Consider the following 6,078-nt stretch of genomic DNA (forward strand, 5'->3'; position numbering starts at 1 on the left):
GAGTAGTTGTGAATTTGAGAAATACTTGTGTTGAAGTTTGTGATTCCCATAGCATGCACGTATGTTGAACCGTTATGTGATGAAGTCGGAGCATGATTTATTTATTGATTGTCTTCCTTATGAGTGGCGGTCGGGGACGAGCGATGGTCTTTTCCTACCAATCTATCCCCCTAGGAGCATGCGTTTAGTACTTTGTTTTGATAACTAATAGATTTTTGCAATAAGTATGTGTTGTTTATGACTAATGTTGAGTCCATGGATTATACGCACTCTCACCCTTCCACCATTGCTAGCCTCTCTACTACCGCGCAACTTTCGCCGGTACCATAAATCCACCATATACCTTCCTCAAAACAGCCACCATATCTACTTATTATGGAATTTCCATAGCCATTCCGAGATATATTGCCATGCAACTTTCCACCGTTCCGTTTATTATGGCACGCTCCATCATTGTCATATTGCTATGCATGATCATGTAGTTCACATTGTATTTGTGGCAAAGCCACCGTTCATAATTCTTTCATACGTGTCACTCATGAGTCATTGCACATCCCGGTACACCGCCGGAGGCATTCATATAGAGTCATATTTTGTTCTAAGAATAGATTTGTAATTCTTGAGTTGTAAGTAAATAAAAGTGTGATGATCATCATTATTAGTGCATTGTCCCAGTGAGGAAAGGATGATGGAGACTATGATTCCCCCAGAAGTCGGGATGAGACTCCAGACAAAAATAAATAAATAATAGAGGCCAAAGAAGCCCAAATAAAAAAGAGAGAAAAGAGGCCATAAAAAAGAGAAGGCCCAAACAAAATAAAAAAATGAGAGAAAAATAGAGAAGGGACAATGCTACAATCCTTTTACCACACTTGTGCTTCAAAGTAGCACCATGATCTTCATGATAGAGAGTCTCCTATGTTGTCACTTTCATATACTAGTGGGAATCTTTCACTATAGAACTTGGCTTGTATATTCCAATGATGGGCTTCCTCAAAATGCCATAGGTCTTCGTGAGCAAGCGAGTTGGACGCACACCCACTAGTTTCTTTTGTTGAGCTTTCATACATTTATAGCTCTAGTGCATCCGTTGCATGGCAATCCCTACTCACTCACATTGATATCTATTGATGGGCATCTCCATAGCCCGTTGATACGCCTAGTTGATGTGATACTGTCTTCTCCTTTTTGTCTTCTCCACAACCACCATTCTATTCCACATATAGTGCTATGTCCATGGCTCACGCTCATGTATTGCGTGAAGATTGAAAAAGTTTGAGAACATCAAAAGTATGAAACAATTGCTTGGCTTGTCATCGGGGTTCTGCATGATTTAAATACGTTATGTGGTGAAGATGGAGCATAGCCAGACTATATGATTTTGTAGGGATAGCTTTCTTTGTCCATGTTATTTTGAGAAGACATAATTGCTTTGTTAGTATGCTTGAAGTATTATTATTTTTATGTCAATATTAAACTTTTGTCTTGAATCTTATGGATCTAAACATTCATACCACAACAAAGAAGAATTATTTAGAGAAATATGTTAGGTAGCATTCCACATCAAAAATTCTGTTTTTATCATTTACCTACTCGAGGACAAGCAGGAATTAAGCTTGGGGATGCTAATACGTCTCCAACGTATCTATAATTTTTGATTGATCCATGCTATTATATTATCAACTTTGGATGTTTATGGGATTTATTATATACTTTTATATTATTTTTTAGACTAACCTATTAACCTAGAGCCCATTGCCAGTTTCTGTTTTTTCCTTGTTTTAGAGTATCGCAGAAAAGGAAAATCAAACGGAGTCCAATTGAACTGAAACTTCACGGAACTTATTTTTGGAAGGAAAGCAACCCGGGAGACTTGGAGTCCACGTAAGGGAAGCAACGAGGAGGCCATGAGGTAGGGGGCACACCCACCCCCTGGGCGCGCCTCCACCCTCGTGGGCCCCTTGTGGCTCCCCTAACATACTTCTTCCGCCTATATATCTCCATATACCCTAAAAACATCCGGGAGCACAATAGATCCGGAGTTCCGCTGCCAGAATCCTCCATAGCCACCGAAAACCAATCTAGACCCGTTCTGGCACCCTGCCAGAGGGTGGAATCCCTCTCCGGTGGCCATCTTCATCATCCCGACGCTCTCCATGATGAGGAGGGAGTAGTTCTCTGTCGGTGTCAAAACCGGCGGATCTCGGGTAGGGGGTCCCGAACTGTGCATCTAAGGCGGATGGTAACAGGAGGCAGGGGACATGATGTTTTACCCAGGTTCGGGCCCTCTTGATGGAGGTAAAACCCTACGTCCTGCTTGATTTATTCTTGATGATACGAGTATTATCAAGAGTTGATCTACCACGAGATCAGAGAGGCTAAACCCTAAAAGCTAGCCTATGGTATGATTGTATGTTGTCCTACGGACTAAAACCCTCCGGCTTATATAGACACCGGAGGGGGCTAGTGTTACACAAGGTCGGTTACAAAGGAGGAGATATACATATCCGTATTGCCTAGCCTTCCTTCCACGCCAAGTAGAGTCCCATCCGGAAACAGGGTGAAGTCTTCAATCTTGTATCTTTGTAGTCCAATAGTCCGGCCAAAGGATATAATCCGGCTGTCCGGAGACCCCCTAATCCAGGACTCCCTCAGTAGCCCCCGAACCAGGCTTCAATGACGATGAGTCCGGCGCGCAGTGTTGTCTTCGACATTGCAGGGCGGGTTCTTCTCCAAATTTCAAACGTTTGTTGAGCAGTGTCTGGTCCCATAAATGTTTGGACCTCTTGGCTTTTGCGCCCAATAAGGGCTATCTCCCACGCATTTAATGAATACGAGGCGCCAGGGCATTTTTACATTCGCCCCCCTAGCCAGATATATAAATTGTCTATTAAAAGGATGGGGATTCTCAGATCCGATCCATACCATCCTCCCCCAGCGAGAATCCATCAGAGCGCGCTTCAAAAAGATCCATTCCAGCATGGCCAACCTCCGCAGCTCCTCCTCCTGCCCCCGTAGCCCTAAGCTCGGTGATTGGGAGAGGTGTTCAGTCCCACACATCCGATTAATCGAACTGCAGACTATGGGATTTCTCCCTCCAGCATACATGGTGCCCGTTCGAGCCGGGGTTGCCACCTATAGTGGCGGGGAGCAAGCGGAGAGCTTCCCCAGTCCCTCTACGGGGGAGCGGGTCTGCCTTGTTCCTTATTTATTAAGGGGACTCGGATTTCCAATTCATCCTTCCTCCGCGGGCTCCTGGGGTTATACGGCCTCCAATTACACAATTTCACCCCTGCCTCCATTTTACACATTGCCGGCTATGTTGCTCTCTGCGAGTTGTTCCTGGGCTGCGAGGCTCATTTCGAGCTATGGAAAAGGCTATTTTGCCTCGTCCCTCGCACATAGAGGGGGTCACTTTATCAAGTGGGCGGAGCATAAATATGGCGCATCGCCGGAACCGGATACCTGTCCGGTACCCCAAAGAAGTCGTCCGAAGACTGGCCTTCGGAATGGTTTTATATGGAGGACGTTCCCCTTCTGGACCCTGTTCGGCGGGGTCTTCCTGAGTTCAGCAATGCTCCTCTAAAGAAACACCGAAGTTGGCGCCCACGGAGCCCCCAGGAGGAAGAGAATGGAGAAGTCCTTTACCTGATGAACCGGATTAAAGCACTGGCTCAATTAGGATTGACAGTAATCGAAGTTATGTCAATATGCATAATGCGGGGAGTGCAACCACTTCAATATCGAGGGCACCCCTTGTGGTGTTTTAACGGGGCGGATGACGCCACCCGTTGCGGGCGTAAGGGTCCGGACAATGCTGCCGCTTTAGCAAAAAATCTGTCCGAATTGTTCAAGGGAGAGGAAGAGGAGTTCATCCGCGTCAAGCCACGGGATGGATTCTCCATGTACAATCCTCCAAGCTGGGTGAGTTATATCTCCTTACTCCCATTCTTTCCCGCATTCTTTGTCGTAGGTATTCACCTTGCCATTTTGCGGCAGGAACTGCGAAAAGCCATAAAGGAGGTCAGCAGCCCCTCCCCACAACCAGAGGACCCCGACCGGGCCCTCGACTCCGGACTCGAAGAAGATCCAGTCATATTCGTGGAGCTGATAGACCGGCAGTTCTATCAGTTAAGCTGCGATGATGCCATGGTGGCCATTACGGCCGACTATCCCGGACTGCTTCCTGCATCGCACGTAAGAAAAACCAAAAATCCCAACTCCAAAAACTAGGATCCCCTTTTAGACACTTCACCTACCATATACATATGGCGTTTTTACAGGGAAGGCATTCGGGACGCCCTGCCGAACCCGCAGCAACTCGCCAACAAGAGGCACCGAGGCCGGGCAGGCCAAAAAGGAAGGCGGTCAGAACAGAGACGTCGGCGCAAAGGTATAACAGAAACCCCGCTCCGTGGTTGTCGTCTTTCTCGAAATGTAATGACGCCCGTGTTTCTTTAACAGAAAAAACGCTCGCCGGAATATGTCCGGCGATGTTGCTAATCACGCTTCCACCAGTCGGGCGCCAGGACCGGACATAGAGGTGGAAGCCGATATGGGGCGGGCGCCGGATAATACCCCTACAGAGGATGTAGATAGATTATCCGCCACAAATTCAGAAGTGGAAAGCGCTATGAATCATAGGCGTCGCCGGGCCGTACTCCGCGACGCTTGTTTCTCACCAGAGGCATTTGATGCCTTCAATTCTGGAGAGGCGTACCTCCGTGCTGCTCAAGATGGTCTAGCCAGAGCCACGGATCAGTATGTAAAGGATGTACGGGTAAGTAAATCTAACGATTATATGTATTAGTAGCCCCTGAGACTTGAAACAGTTAGCAGAATTGATTTAAGGATCATCTTTATTGTGCAGGTTCTTATAGAGAAGAATACTCGGTTGTCACAGGAGCTGGAGGAATGCAAGACCCAACTTCGGGCCGCTGTTGCCGCATTAAAGGAACCGAAAAAGTCCCCTGCTGGTAACATTTACTTTGAAGAATGATGGTTACCATATAGTGTGTGGCGTGGCTGCAGATCTAACAATAGATGTCACAGATGAATCCGGAGAAAATTCGGAGGACCAGCATGTCGTGCGGCAGCTAAAGGCTGGCGAACGCGTGCTGAATGAGACCAGGCGGGAGAAAAACAATCTCCAATACGCCAATACCAAGCTGAGCGTGGAACTAAAATACATTCGAGCCCAGCTTGCAGACTCTGAGAAGGAGAATAAGCGGCTTCGACGCGGCATTTTCAGTAAGTGCTTGAACGAATCCTTTTGAAGGAGTTCGGTGAAGAAGCCGACTAACATCGTTATGTCTGTAGGTATGCTGACGGGTCGTCCCGCGGAGGAAATGCCAGGGTCTGCAGGTGATCTTCTATCCGAGCTCTCACAACTGCACGAACAAGTTCGGCAGGTGATGCAAGGTGTTGCCCAGGCCTTGTGGCCATCCGTCTCCCTGCCAGAAGGCATTGCAGAGCTTACGGAGAAGCTCAAGGGAGCACAGCAGCGCTTCCGATTATGGAAGATATCGGCCTGCCATCAAGGTGCCAGGGAAGCCTGGGCCATGGTGAAGACGCGGTATACCAAGGCTGACCCAAATCACATGGCCGAGGTCGGACCTATGGGGCCCGACAGAAAAGAGATCCCTGTTAGCTTAGTTTATTGGCAAGTAGAATTAGCCGCAAAGTATTCCCAACAGGATTGTAGGCTAGACCGCCTGTTGGATGGTATAGAAGTGGAATTTAGTCAGTCTGCATGACTATGTAATTAAAGTGACATGTATAATGTCTTCTAGCCGGATTGTAGATCATTTGTCATGGCGGACCTTTTCGCTTCAACCTCGGGACCCGATAGTCCGGAGTGTATCCGAATACCCGCTCAGTTATATAAGAACCGGGGTATGCGTGGAGACCAGGCGTAGGGGTCATTAGTGCTTGAACAGACAAGTGCCCAACTAGTTATGTTATATTACATGGGTAGTAAGAAACATCTTCCAGGGAGAATAGTTCCGTTAAGGGTTCCTTTCCCTGGGTACGCATGCCATAAAGTGCATGTCCGGACTGCGATAGGAAACGCAGGAA

Source organism: Triticum aestivum, chromosome 3A (genome assembly GCF_018294505.1).
Source record: "Triticum aestivum cultivar Chinese Spring chromosome 3A, IWGSC CS RefSeq v2.1, whole genome shotgun sequence".
Taxonomy (NCBI): Eukaryota; Viridiplantae; Streptophyta; class Magnoliopsida; order Poales; family Poaceae; genus Triticum; species Triticum aestivum.